This window comes from Megascapheus bottae, chromosome 1 (assembly GCF_031878675.1).
Source record: "Megascapheus bottae isolate mThoBot1 chromosome 1, mThoBot2.hap1, whole genome shotgun sequence".
Taxonomy (NCBI): Eukaryota; Metazoa; Chordata; class Mammalia; order Rodentia; family Geomyidae; genus Megascapheus; species Megascapheus bottae.
Window position 1 is genome coordinate 54,155,853 of NC_143509.1, and position 14,831 is coordinate 54,170,683.

Genomic DNA, 14,831 nt, shown 5'->3' on the forward strand with positions numbered 1-14,831 from the left:
GTCAACTTAGTGGATGACACCTGAAATTTTATTTAAAAAGGAATAGGATAGACATTTTCAGTGTGTTCACATATTAAGGGTAATGGTTTTTTTTTAATCAAATGTGATTTAGTTATGCGTGTTTGAGATTTGCTGTAAAGTAGACTTTGCCCACATTAAAATATATGAAGCAAGATTTAGTTTTTAAAATTGGAGAAAACATTAGATTAGATTTTCCTGAGTTTTCCTTAAGGTCTAAAATGTAATAATTCTATGAGCAGGGGACTGTTTAGAAATACAAAGATGCAGTTGGGGAGAAATGGGATGCAGGGCTGGGACACAGATTCTATCAGACTGGTTTAACTGAAGAGAGTTTCTTAGGTGTAATTGAGGTATCTAGTTACTACAAGAAATGAATTCAGGATCTTTGTCGAGAGAGGCAGAGTCATATTGAAAAAGAGGTAGTGACATTTATAGAGGCAGAGAGAAGTTAGGACTTTATGATAGGAGAAACTCTGCCTCTCTCGACCAAAGATCCTGAACAAAGCTTAGTAAGGGATCTGAAGGTAGAGGCAGGAAAAAAAATTCTGCTAAGAGTAATAGCAATGGTGAGGTGTGACCTTCAGATTCTGTGATGTCTCTGTATTTAATGATTCTGTAATACATGATTATGGTAGAAAAGAGCTAAGTGCAGATGGCTCACCCCTTAATCCTAGCTACTCAGGAGGCTGAGATTTGAGGTTTGAAGCCAGTCTGGGCAACAAAGTCCTTGAGACTCTTTATCTCCAATTAACCACAAAAAGTCAGAAATTGTGGTGCTAAGTGGTAGAGGGCTGATCTTGAGCAGAAGCTAAGGGGATCAAGCCCCAGTACTCAAAGGGTGGAGGGAGGAGAATTACTAGGAGAGGATATTGAGAATGAGATTTGCTGTAGTAAGAGTGATAAACACATGCTGACCATCATGAGGAGAAAAGGTCAACAATAATAATATGCTGAGTGCCTCAACCATAGTGACTAGATTGCTACCTGAAAGAGTCTTTAGTGTGTTTAGCCAACTAACTCCATGATTTGTCCACTGGAGATTAAGCCTGACTTACTGGTAGCACACTGTGAGTAATGCAAATGAAGTTTTTGTTGCTGGTTTTATTCCCTACTCATTCTCTTTCATGAAGGTTGTTAATAATGCAGATGAACTTAACTAAAATGAGTGTTATTACCTCCTCCTCTCTTATAGCCCGTTATGAAGATGCGACCAATTGTGCTAGTGTGTGAAAAAAAAGTCTAACAGAAAAAAACTTTAAAATTTTAACATATAGCATATGAATCCAATTACTTACCAGTTCTTGCCCCTTTACAGTTTGTAATATTGTGGGTTTTGTGTGTGTGTGTGTGTGTGTGTATGTGTCATGGGGCTTGTACTCAGCCTGGACTCTGTCCCTGAGCTCTTCAACTCAAGGCTACCACCCTACAGTTGAGCCAATCCCACTTCCTAGAGGTTAATTAGAGATAAAAATCTCAGGTTCTTTTGTGCTGGGGCTGGCTTTGAACCTTGATCTTCAGATCTTAGCCTCCTGAGTAGCTAGGATTACAGATGTGAGCCATCGAGCTGGCTGACCTGAGACTCTTACCTCCAATTAACCCCTAGAAAACGGGAAGTGGGGCTTGGCTCAAGGGTAGGGCTGAAGCCTTGAGCTGAAGAGCTCAGGGACAGTGCCCAGGCTGAGTTCAAGCCCCATGACCCACAGAAAGAAAGAAAGAACGAAAGTAAGAAAGAAAGAGAGAGAAAGAGAGAAAGAAAGATGTTTAGTTACTTTCTTTCTAGAGCAGTGTATATTTACTTGACCTACATTCTATGTAACTGGAAGGAACTAATCAATAATTTTTCTGGAACAGAATATATGCTTCAAGGTAATGAACTATGGAAGAGGAGGCGCTTAGGGTTGGGAACTATATTATTTCTGGGGTCCATTGTGTTGGCTAAATTAATTTCAAATTCTCTCTGAAAATCCTGATTGGTAAAGAAGCAAGCTTGTTTCCTTCTCAATTTATGGTTTCTCCTTGCATAAAGAGGTGGGGTTTTGTTTTCTTGGGGACCTCCTCTTTGAGTATATGATTCCTTAAGGAAAATTGGATAAAGCCTTGGGGTGATTCTAAAGTCCTAAGTTACTGTATCTGATGTTAACATTGACTCCTCTGTGATTATGGGAAGCCTTATTTATTTTTTTAATTTTTTTTTGTTGGCTGTGGGATTTGGAACTCTCGGCCTGGGCGCTGACTCTGAGCTCTTCAGCTCAAGGCTATTGCTCTACCATTTGAGACACAGTGCCACTTCCAGTTTTCTGGTGGTTAATTGGAGATGAGTCTCATGGACTTTTTTTGTGCTATGTCTGGCTTTGAACCTCGATCCTCAGATCTTAACCTCCTAAGTAGCTAGGATTACAGGTGTGCCCGGCTGTATTATTTATTTTTACTTGTTTTGCATTTCCTAAATAATTGAATTGTCATATATGTGCTCGAGCGAGCAGGTTCCCTCCCACACACTCCCTTTTCTTTTAGTAACCCTCTTATAATCACAAGTTGAACATTCTATTAGCTTAAGGCTTTCTGTGTTTGAATTAGGATGACTGCCAAAGAGCCAGGGGAAATCATAGATCTTCAAGGCTGCTATGTCACATTCATAAGTACTTGCAGACCACTTTTTGAGGGCTGCTATAAATAGTGGCATCTGGTCTTTACTCCTGACTTGAGAATACAATGAGTGCCTGACTCTTAACAGAAAATCAGGCTAGTTTCTTGTTTAATGTAACTTGTGTGAGTGTGATTGTGTTTGCCTACTTTTTGACTTTAGAATCCAGGTCTTCATCTCTTTTGTGGGGCGTTCATAACCTCTTTGGCAGTATGATGAAACTTTATGACGTCTCTTTCGGAATATGTTTTGGTGCTGACATTGGGGCTTGAACTCGGGACCTGCAGGACTCTATCTCAAGGTTGGCACTCTATTACTTGCGTGGTAACTCTATTTCCAGCTTCTTTTGTTGGCTACATGGAGATAAGAATTTTGAAGATTTTTTTCTTCTGGCTTCAAATTTTGCTCCTCAGATCTCAGTCTCCTGTATAGGTGTGACCCACCAGCACCTGGCTGAAAATAATTTTTATATGCAAAAATACATAAAATTATAAAAGATCTCAGTGATATTGAAATACACCTATCAAAAATACTTTTAATTGAGGCTGTGGATGTGGCTTAGTGGTAGAGTGCTTGCCTAGCATGCATGAAGCCCTGGGTTTGATTCTCATGTAAACAAAAAGCCAAAAGTGGCACTATGGCTCTAGTGATAGAGTGCTAATCTTGAGCACAGAGAAGCACAGGGACGGTCTCAGGTCCTGAGTTTAAGACTCCAGGACTGGCAAAAAAATTTTTTTTAAATGAGATACAGCACTTTATGCAATTTTATTAACAATAAATAATTGTTTTGGTTGGTTGTGGGGCTTGAACTTTGGGTCTGGGTGTTTTCCCTGAGCTCTTCAGCTCAATGCCACCGCTCTTCCCCTTGAGCCACAGCACCACTTCTGGTGTACTAGTGGTTAACTGCAGATAAGAGTATCTTGGACTTTAGTGCCTGGGCTGACTTTGAACCGCGATCCTCAGATCTCAGCCTCTTGAGTAGCTAGGATTACAGGTGTGAGCCACCTTTCCCAGCTCAGTAAATAGTATTTTTATCTATCAGTAAATCTTATAACTATAACTTGAAAATGGTTGAGTTTAAACAATATCTCAAGATATTTCTAGCAAATATAATATAATATGAAAATCTCAGTTTCTGTTGCTAGTAAAATCTATCTACTACGTCCACTACTATTACTATCACTCATGTCCATAACTGAAGGAAATGGTGCATCATTTAGTGAGAATAAATATACAACACAGATGGTTCACATTTAAAAATCTCCTGAAGGTCTACACAATCTCTGGCTTACCTGTATAATATTGTAGTCCACTCTACAGCAGAGCACAATCGAACCAAGTCTATCCATTCTGATAGAATGGAGCAGAGCAAAATTATTCATCTGGAGCTGGGGATCTAGACCAGTTCTAAATGTAGGAGGCTCTGTCCCACCCCACCCCTCAAAAAAAAAAGAAATAAATTATTTTACTCTAATCACTAGTATATACATCCCTTGTGGTGGTTTTTATGATAATCTCCTTCTGAAACATCATACTGTGTGGATTATAGGCCTAAGGTAATGCTTCTTTTCTTTTGGAGGATAAGGGGGGTGGTTAACCTAGGGTCTGGTACAGTGTAAGTGCTCACTCGGTGTTTGATGAAAAAGAGTTTCTGTGAAAAAAAAATTAGAGGAAAGAGATCAAGTTCAAAGCTTCGATTTTAAATGAAGCCGTTTTCAGATCTGAAATATGGAGGAGTAATATTGAGCTGAGTTTTAGCTTAAAATGAATCTGAGGGCCACTGACTCAGGAGGTAGAGTTCTTGCCTGGCAAGACCCTGAGTTCACTCCCCAGTACCAAAGGAGAAAAAGAAAAAGAAAAAAAAAAACCCCAAAACAAAACTAGTGGTGGAGTACTCACCTAACGTGTAAGAAGCTTCAGGTTCATTTCCTTTGTACCACATACACAGAAAAAGCCCGAAGTGGTGCTGTGGCTCAGGTGCAGAGTATTAGCCTTCAGCAAAAAGTGTCCAAGGACAGTTCCCAGGCCCTGAGTTCAAGCCTCAGGACTGGCAAAAGAAAGAAACGAAAAGAAAGAAAGAAAGAAATCTATGGTACAACATTTTGGTGTTATTGGAGTTTGAAATCAGAGCTTCCCACTTACTTGGCAGGCATTCTTACAATTTCTTGAAACCCATTCCTACTACTATCTCTGACCTTCAATTGCATATACATTTAGGTAAAACTTGCTATCAAGTTATTGTTAAAACTGGTCCTGCCAGGTGCCAGTGATTCACACTTGTAATCCTACCTACTTAAGAGACTGAGAGGATCACAATTCAAAGCCTTTCTGGCAGAGAAATCTAGAAGACTCCATTCCAGTTAACTAGCAAATTCAACAAATAAGTTGAATTAGAGCATGAGGTCCTGAATTCAAACCCTGGTATTGGCACTGTGAACTAGAACCAAAACCAAAATTGGCCCAGTCTTCCTGTAGGATTGAGAATTGGCAAACTTCTTCTGTAAAGGGCTAGGCAGTAAGTATTTTGACTTTGCATGTCAGATAATCCCTGCCATTATAACACATAAGCAGTGAGTAAATCAATGAATGAGTATTGCTATGCTCTACTAAAACATTGATTATGAACACAGGCAGTGGGCCATCTTTGTCCTGCCAGCTGTGGTTTGCACCTCTGCCCACCCAATATAGTATGTGTGCTGATCCTTTAATCTAGTCCTTTTTTACTTTGAGATAATGGTATCTTCCCTGCTGAGAGCTCTAGTTATATACCAGAGGGTATGATTAGTGATGCCAATAGTAGTAGATGCACCCCCTAGAATTTACAGAGCTTTGTTCTTGGCACGACCATCGTCTTACTAAATACCACCATGGCAGAAATGGGTAGAGATCCCTTATGACATGTGGAATATGCTTGCTCAGCTTTGGGCATTGGAATGGCAGTAGAAAAAATCTGAGTAGTGAGGCTGTTACTGAGGGAGCTAATACAGGTCCAGAGGTGAGAAGGCATAAACAGAATGCAAAGGAAAAAAATTAATCTTTCCTGTTTTGAAGATAGTTCTCTGTAGTGATCAGTCATATATGAATTAAGGTTTTCAAAGTTGGAAGGGACATATGATTGTAACTTGTTATACTGTTTAGGTTGTTATTTAGAAAATAGTTTATCTCTTCTTTTGTCCTGGGGTGCTAGATCTACTGGCAATAATAAATTAAAATGGATTGTGTGGAAGTTTCTGAAATTCTACTAATAGGAATGTTTTCCCTTAAGACTTAGGCATGTGCATACCAGAACTGAGATTTTGTGTTCTTCCTGAAATTCACAGTGAAAACTTTGGCTAGGTCTCCTTAGTATCTTCCTCTGCTACCCACCCCCTCCGTGTCCACATTTTCCACTCCTCTAGTGTAGTCCATGTAACCAAGCAAGCATCTGTTGGAACACTGAAGAACAAGGCAAGCATTGTGTACTTGGAGGTGAGTCAGCAGAATTGACAAAGATTTTGAGAGGCATAGATTCCACATTCTGTATCTTGAGCTCACTCTGGAGACCCTATACATGCAGACTAGGCTGGGTAGTGGCGGGAAGGGGGTGGGTGTTGGTACTCATATTTAGAATCTGCTGGAAGGAGAATTTCAGTGACTGATAAGGTATATTTAGAGATTAAAGGCTGAACCAAATTTCTTTAGTCAGAAACATTCTGTCTGTTTTGTCAGTCATGGGCCTTGAACTCTGGGCCTGGGTGTTGTCTCTGAGCTCGTCAGTTCAATGCTATTGCTCTACGACTTGAGCCACAGTGCCACTTCGTTTTCTGGTGGTTAATTTGAGATAAAAGTCTTATGGACTTTAGTGCCCAGGCTGGCTTTGAACCGTGATCCTCAGATCTCAGCCTACTGAAAAGCTAGGATTACAGGCCTGAGCCACCAGTGCCTGGCTAGTCAGAAACATTTTGTAACAAAAAATAGATGAGTTTCAAGTCATCTAGCAAAAAGCCAGAAGTGGAGGTTATGGCTCAAGTGGTAGAGCTCCATCTTTGAGTGAAAAACTCTGGCAAGAGCTGAAGGCCCTGTGTTTTATGTCTCAATATGGCACAAATGAAAAGTTGAGGGGCTAGGAGGATTTTGTGTGGGTGTGGTTTTTGTTTTTGGTTTTTAATCTATTGTGGAACTTGAATTCTGGGCCTGGGCATTGACCCTGAGCTCTTCAGCTCAAGGCTGCTGCCCTACCCCTTGAGCCACAACGCCACTTCTGGTTTTCTGGTGGTTAATTGGAGATGAGTCTCACGGACTTCTTAGTGCCTGGGCTGGCTTTGAACCATGATCCTCAGATCTCAGCCTCCTGAGTAGCTAGAATTACAGGCATGAGCCAACACACCCAGCTTGAGGGTCCAGGAGTTTGGCCTAGTGGTAGAGTGCTTGTCTAGCATGCACAAAGACCTGGGCTCAATTCCTCAGTACCACATACATAGAAAAAGCTGGAAGTACTGCTGTGGCTCTAGTGGTAGAGCTCTAGCTTTGAGAAAGCTCAAGGCCAGTACTCAGGCCCTGAATTCAAGCCCCAGAACTGGCAAAATAAGTGAGTTGAATGAATGAATGAATGAAAGAAAATAAAAATGAGTCCTTATTAATGCTGCATTTGGGGATGGAGGCTTGACCCATTTTGTAGAGTGCTCTCCAGGGATCAAAGTGCCCATGCCTAGTTTGAGTTTCCATCACAAAGCAATAATAACAACAAAAAATTAAAGGAAAAGAATGCTGCATTCTGACAGACAGCCCTTTCATCACCTCTCTCTCTCCCCTCCCCTTCTTTTTGGCCAATCCTGGGGCTTGAACTCAGAGCCTGTCCCTGAGCTTTTCTTGCTCAAGGCCAGCACTCTACCACTTGAGCCACAGCACCACTTCTGGCCTTTTGTGTTTATGTGGTACTGAAGAATCGAACCCACTGCTTTGTGCATGCTACGCAAGCACTCTACTACTAGGCCACACTCTCACCCTCCCACCTTACTAAATGTAGATATTTAAAAGTCACTGTTCCCATTACTGCATCTTTAATAGTATTCGTTTAGGACAAAGGCACAGTGATCATAAATAGCAAGTTTAAGAGGCATTATTTCTATTGTTGGAAGTATTCAGATGGTTACTGAGCAATCACAAGTATTGTGTAGGTGGTGTTGGTTTTGGTACAGTTAAATTTCAGTAATGAATTAAGAGGTTTTCATAACATAAACTACCATTCTTGGTATATCTTCATCCACCCACATACCCTTTCTCTATACTTTTCCAGTAGGCAAAGTTGGTATGTCCTTACGGTGTCTATAAGAATATCAGGAAACTTGGCAGAGTAAGGGGGTATGAGATTTTTTTCTCCATTAAATTATTCTATATGCTTTGGTGGCAAATGAGTTGGTGGATGTGGGGGAATACTAGAGTAGTCTAACAGGGCCAGGGAAAAATACAAAGAATTTGAGATGCCTATAAGGTAAAAGTCTAAACATTAGTCGTTTGAAGGAAAAGGTTCATCTCTTGTAATGTGCTATATCTATGCTATAACTTGGATTTTAAAATTCCATCAAAGGCCTACATGTTGGGCCAGGAGTGTGGCCTAATGGTAGAGTGCTTGCCTGGAATGCACGAAGCCCTGGGTTTGATTCCTTGGCACCACATACACAGAAAAAGCTGAAAGTAGTGCTGTGATTCAAGTGGCACTAGCCTTGAGCAAAAAGTTTCCAAGGATAGTGCTCAGGCCTTGAGTTCAAGCTTTAGGACTGGCAAAAAAAAAAAAAACAAACCCAAACCCAACCAAAACAAAAACCAAAGGCCTATGTGTTGAAGGCTTGGTCCTCAACTTGTGGTACTATTGGAAAAAGGTGGTGGGACCTGTAGGAGGTGGAGATAATAGAAGAAAGTGAGGGAGAGCGCTTGAGAAAGGCCAAGGACAGTACTCAGGCCCTGAGTTCAAGCCCCAGGACTGGCAAAAACAAATAAACAAAAAGATGGCCACCAGATGGTCACAGAATGGTTCCTGCATCCTTGTCTCCAGGTTCAAATATGCAAAGAAGTGATTGTTTTTTGTGCAAGAATTCTCATCAGGAGAGTTCCAAGATTTGCTGTGAATAGATTAATTTAGGTCAACTACCACTGCCCTTTCTATCTCCCTCCCACCTCACTCCTGTGTGGACAGGGGAGAGTGATGATCTGTTTGGGATGGCATGCCCATCTGCTACAAGGGCTGAGGCCAATTGGGAGTCCTCAAAACAGGATGAATGCTTGGAAGGCAAGCAACAACTACTTCGTAATTAGGGAGTTTATAGATTAATTGTTCTTTCTGATCCTTACTATAACTTCGGAGTTAAGTATGTTTTATTAGAACGTTCTGTAATCACATAAAGAAACTTCCAGCATTATGAACTTACCATAACCCAGAGTTAGGGAATTGCAGTAAGTTATGCTGTGGTACCCTCTCCTACGCTTCATCTCTGATCTAAACCAAAACAGGCTCCTGGAGTTCCTGTCCTAGTCTGAGTTCAGTAAGTGGTTGAGACTAAATCAATCTGTTTATATTAGGTAATAGGTAGTATAGTGTTGTGGTTAAGAGCACCGACCCTAGAACCCAAATCCTGTTTTTGGGAGTCAAGCGAACTAGAGTTCATGGCCAGCCACCTGAGTAGCAAACACAGTTTTATTGGAACACAGGCAAGAAAACCCTGTGTTTGCTTTGTACTTGGTAGATGACTTTTAGTTGTGCTTCAGTTTCCTTATATCGAAAATAAAAATAGCATTATCATCTACTTTATGGGATTACTGTGAGGGTTAAATTATTTAACATATGTAAGAGTCATGTGACTACCTGATACATAGAAAGTAATCTGCTTTAGCTAAAATTATTTTGATCACTCACAATATTTAGGACTATCAGATAGGAATGTGGATTGTTTTAATGATGAAATGGATTTACATCTGTTTGAACATACTAATCATTAACAGTTCTAAATATCTTCTATTCATTAACAGTTCTAAATATCTTCTATCTCTATTTGTTTCTTCTGTTTTGGATGGTACTGAAGATTAAACCTGTGGTTTGGGAATGCTGGGCAAGTGATATACCACTTGAGCCCTATATTAAAAGAGCTTAAGAATTAAGAGAATATTTAGCAAAAGCAACCAGATATGCTTCCTACAGGAAATGTCTAAATCAGCCAGAGAACTTTTATTCCTGTTCTGTTCTGTCATTGAACTTCTGGAGAACTTCCTGGAGAACTTTTATGCTTGTTTTGGCATTGAACTTCTGTTCTTCAGTTTCTACCTCTCAAGCAGGTAGTATTGTAGATGTGCCAGCTCTAAAAAGATTTTTATTATGTTTAGTTAAAATCTGCACCTCTTCATCTTCCAGCCAGTAATTCTGGATTTTCTCAGAATAAGTAGTCTCATTCAAATATTTGAATAATTTATTAGGTACCTTTGTGTGTGTTTGTGTACTGTGTGTAGTGTGTACATGTCTACATGTCTGTACATGCTCCTATAGAGGCTTGAACTCCTAGACTTGAACTCTCAGTCTTTTTGCTCATAGTTGGCACTTTACCACTTGAGCCATGCCTGTAAATCCGGCTTTTTACTGGTTAATGGGAGATGGAGTCTGGTAAACTTTTCTGCCTGGGCTGATTTCCATTACAGTCTTCCATGTTTCAGCCTCCTGAACAGCTAGAATTATAGGCACAAGCCACTGGTGTTCAGCTTATTACTCAATTCATACATGCAAACACAAATTACTTTATTTGCCTTCATTCTCTATGTTAGCTCTCCCTCCTCTGGCTCTGGCTGGTACTCATTATCATCCACTCTCTTAACAGGAGTTACTTTTCTTTTTTTTTTTTTTGGTCAGTCTTGGGGCTTCAATGCCTGGGCACTATCCTTGGGCTTTCTCAAGGCTAGCACTCTTATCTCTTGAGCTACAGCACCACTTCTGGCTTTTTCTGTGCATGTGGTACTAAGGAATTAAACCTGGGATATTAGGCAAGCACTCTACCTACCACTAGGCCATGCTCTCAGCCTGAAAGGCTATTTTTCCAGTCCTTGGGCCTGAACTCAGGGTTTGGGCCCTGTCCTTGAGCTTTCTCAAGAATAGCATTCTACCATGTGAGCCACAGCACCACTTCTGATTTTTTTCTTTTTAATGTGTGTTAATTTCACCATGATATTTAAGACATAAATTACATTTTGCGCAAAAGGCCCTTTCTTGCTTTCTCTCTCACCATGTGTGTTGTATTAGTAATTAGGTACTAATGTTTTCTGAAGCCCAACTGACAAAATTGGTTTCCTACTATGACCTACTGTTTAAGTGATCTGGTCTTCTGTGCCTCAGTTTACTTATTTGTAAAATAGTGACAGAGACTACAGTGGTACATCAAAGGGCTGTAAGCATAGATAATTCTAACGATTTAAAAAATGTTTGTAGGCTGGGTGCAGTGGCTCATGCCTATAATCCTAGCTAGTCAGGAGGCTGAGATCTGATGATCATGGTTCAAAGCCAGCTTGTGCGGGCATGGTGGATTATACTCAGATTTCAAAGAAAAGTCTGGGAGGGAAGGCAGAAACTTGTGGTGGTGTGGGAATGCTTGCAGAGAGTTTCACATGGTACAGACTTCAGTGTTGCCCTGAGAAGTGAGCAACACAGGGACTCCAGAAAGGAACAGATATCAGCCATAAGGAATGCCTACCAGTGGAAGCTGTAGAACCAACCCAAAACAGTAACTGTGTGACTGGTAATGCACAGGGCCATAAAGGCAGGGCCGTCCCCCACTAAAGTGTACAGAAGATCAGCATCTTGGCATTTGGGATTTAATTCTTCTTCTGGGGTTTGGTTTTGCTTTGAGCCTGTTCTTTTTTTTAATTAAAGAATTAATTAACATTGATATTTCAAATGTCATATTTAACAAATAACTATTCAAGAAGAGGAATCTCTATATATAATCACTGGCACACAGATTTTAGAACATAATTAAAATTAAGCTGAGGGATTGTATGTCTTAAGTACATATTAATATATGCAATCAAATATTATGTCTATAGAGTATACAGCCCATGAGCCTGTTAACTTTTTTCCTGCTTGTCCCCTTTTTTTTTGGTCAGTCATGGGACTTGAACTTTGGGCCTGTGCACTGTCCCTGAGCTCTTCAGCTCAAGGCTAGCCCTCTACCACTTGAGCCATGGCACCACTTTCGGGTTTTTTGGTGGTTCATTGGAGGTAAGAGTCTCATGGACTTTTGTGCCCAGGCTGGCTTTGAACTGTGATCCTCAGATTTTGGCCTCCTGAGTAACTAGGATTCCAGGTGTGAGCCACTGGTGCCGGCTCTGCTTAGGTCTTATTCCACCACTTTGTCTTGGAAGTATATCACTTGTAACTTTATAAGGGTTTACAACCAGAATGAATTGCCTTGAGTCTCAGGTGAGACTTTGGACTTTTGAATGATGTTGGAATTCTAGGGATGGTAGGAAAACATTTTGTATTATAAAATTGTATGACTATAGCTTGACATGATAGCAATTATCTTTAGTCATAACAACCACGATTGCCTCCTGAGTAAACTGACCTGATTTTAATCTGCATAGTTTTCTAGAAAATCAGAAATAGAACCAGTAGTCATATGTGGAGCTTTAAAATCAGACTTTGGCTCCAGGATTACAATGACTTCAATATTAAGAGAAACCAGTTACATTCCAATCAGGATGAAGTCATTGTACTCCTAACCTATAAATATACCTTTTTTTCTGACCCAGATGTTGGGAATCCAATGGGTCTTGCTGAACCTTGAGGATAAGGAGCAGAATGCTATGGTTTAAATATAGTCAGTGTTCCCTAGGAATGTGTGTGTTAGAGATTTGGTTAACTTATTTGCTGGTATAGATGTAATGTAACCTTCAAGAAATGGAGGTTGTTGTTGGGTGCTGGTGGTTCATGCCTGTAATCCTAGCTGCTCAGGAGACTGAGATCTGAGGATTGAGGTTTGAAGCCAGCCTAGGTAGGAAAGTACTTGAGATTCTTTTTTTTTTTTTTGCCAGTCCTGGGCTTGAGCTCAGGGCCTGAGCACTGTCCTTGGACTTTCTCAAGGCTAGAGCTCTACCACTTGAGCCTCAGCACCACTTCCGGCTTTTTGCTATGTATGTGGTACTGAGGAATCGAACCCGGGTCTTCATGCATGCTAGGCAAACACTTTAACCACTAGGCCAAACTCCCGGCCCCGTACTTGAGATTCTTATTTCCAGTTAATCACACAAAAACAGGAAGTGGAGCTATGGCTTGAGTGGTAGAGCACTAGATGTGAACACAAAGAGGCTCAGGGACAGTGCCCAGATCCTGAGTTCAAACTCAACCACCAGCAAGAGTGAGAGCATTTAATTGGATGCTGGTGGCTCACACCTGTAATCCTAACTACTCAGGGAGTCTGTGATCTCAGGATTGTGATTCAAAGCCAGCCTGGGCAGGAAAGTCTGCTAGATTATTATTATTATTATTATTATTATTATTATTAAAAGTTTTTATTAACACTGAGTTATACATCATATTTCAAATGTCATGTTCAACAAACAAGTATTCAAGAAAGGAATCTATGCAATCACTGACACATAAATTTAAGAACATAATTAAAATTAAGCTGATTCTTTGTATGTCATAGATACATATTGACCTATATATCAATATAGTCTATAGAATATATATCCCATCATAGACTTATATGTCTCTATAGATATATTTATATCTCCAAATTCATGTCAATGACCTGGAGTACCTGAGTATTGAGTCATCACTGTTGTATTTTTTGGATCTAATTTCCAGTTAACCACCAAAAAATGGCAGGGTTTGGGGGTGGGGAGGGTGCATTGGAGAAGTGGAGCTATAGCTCAAATGGTAGAGCATAAAAGCTCAGAGACATTGCCCGGGCCCTGAGTTCAAACCCCAGGACTGGCACAAAAAAACAAAAAAAGCAAATGGAGCTTAGAGTCAGGCACCATTGGCTCACACCTACAATTCTTTTTTTTTGGCCAGTCCTGGGCTTGAGTTCAGGGCCTGAACACTGTCCTTGGGCTTTCTCAAGCCTAGAGCTCTACTACTTGGGCCTCAGCACAACTTCTGGCCTTTTTTTTTTATGTATGTGGTACCGAGGTATTGAACCCCAGCCTTCATACATGCTTGGGGAGCACTCTACCAATAGGCCAAACTCCCGGCCCCTCACACCTGCAATTCTTTAGTTAATCAGGTAATTCATTTTTCCTATTCTAGATGGTGGGATCTAAGGAGCACAGTTGGAAGCCAGCCTGTGCATGAAAGTCACTGAGACTCTTCAAATTAACCACCAAAAAACTGGAAGTGGAGCTGTGACTCGAATGATTGAGCACGGCCTGGAGTTTGGCCTAGTGGTTAAAGTGCTTGCCTAGCATGCACGAAGACCTGGGTTCGATTCCTTGGTACCACATACATAAACAAAAGCCGGAAATGGTGCTGAGGCTCAAGTGGTAGAGTGCTAGCCTTGAGAAAGTCCAAGGACAGGGCTCAGGCCCTGAGCTCAAGCCCAGGACTGGCAAAAAAAAAAAAAAATGATTGAGCACTAGTCTTGAGCAAAAAAGCTCAAGAAGGGGCTGGGAGTCTGGCCTAGTGGTAGAGTGCTTGCTTGCCTAATATGCATGAAACCCTTGGTTTGATTTCTCCATACCACATACACAGAAAAAGCCAGAAGTGATGCTGTGGTGCAAGTGGTATAGCACTAGCCTTGAAAAAGCCCAAGGACAGTTCTCCTCCTCGCCCTCCAAAAGAAAAGCTCACTGATAGTGGTCAGCCTGTAAACTCAAGGTTCAGGATCAGCATAAAAGAGCAAAAGCAAGAAGATGAGAGCAAGAGTGAGAGGTGAAGGCTATTAGGAAGTAAGCTATCTACATTCAGAAGAGAATAAGGTCATTATCATGGAATGGACAGTTTTTGTAAGAAAATTGTTTGAAAACCAAACCCAGCCCTTTCATGTCTTTTTTTTTCCCTTTTTTCTGTGTGTGTGTGTGTGTGTGTGTGTGTGTGTGTGTGTGTGTGTGTGTGTGTAAAAGCTCAAGGCTACCACCCTGCTCCTCGAGCCACAGCCCCACTTCCCATTTTCTAGTGGTTAATTGGAGATAAGATCTCACAGACTTTAGT

The 14,831-nt window shown here is 40.8% G+C and overlaps 1 protein-coding gene across 4 annotated transcripts in view; it reads left to right on the forward strand.

Annotated features, from left to right (window-relative positions):
- Pcyt1a (phosphate cytidylyltransferase 1A, choline) overlaps positions 1-14,831 on the forward strand; it is a 44,160-nt gene that overhangs the window by 1,574 nt on the left and 27,755 nt on the right. The window lies entirely within an intron of this gene.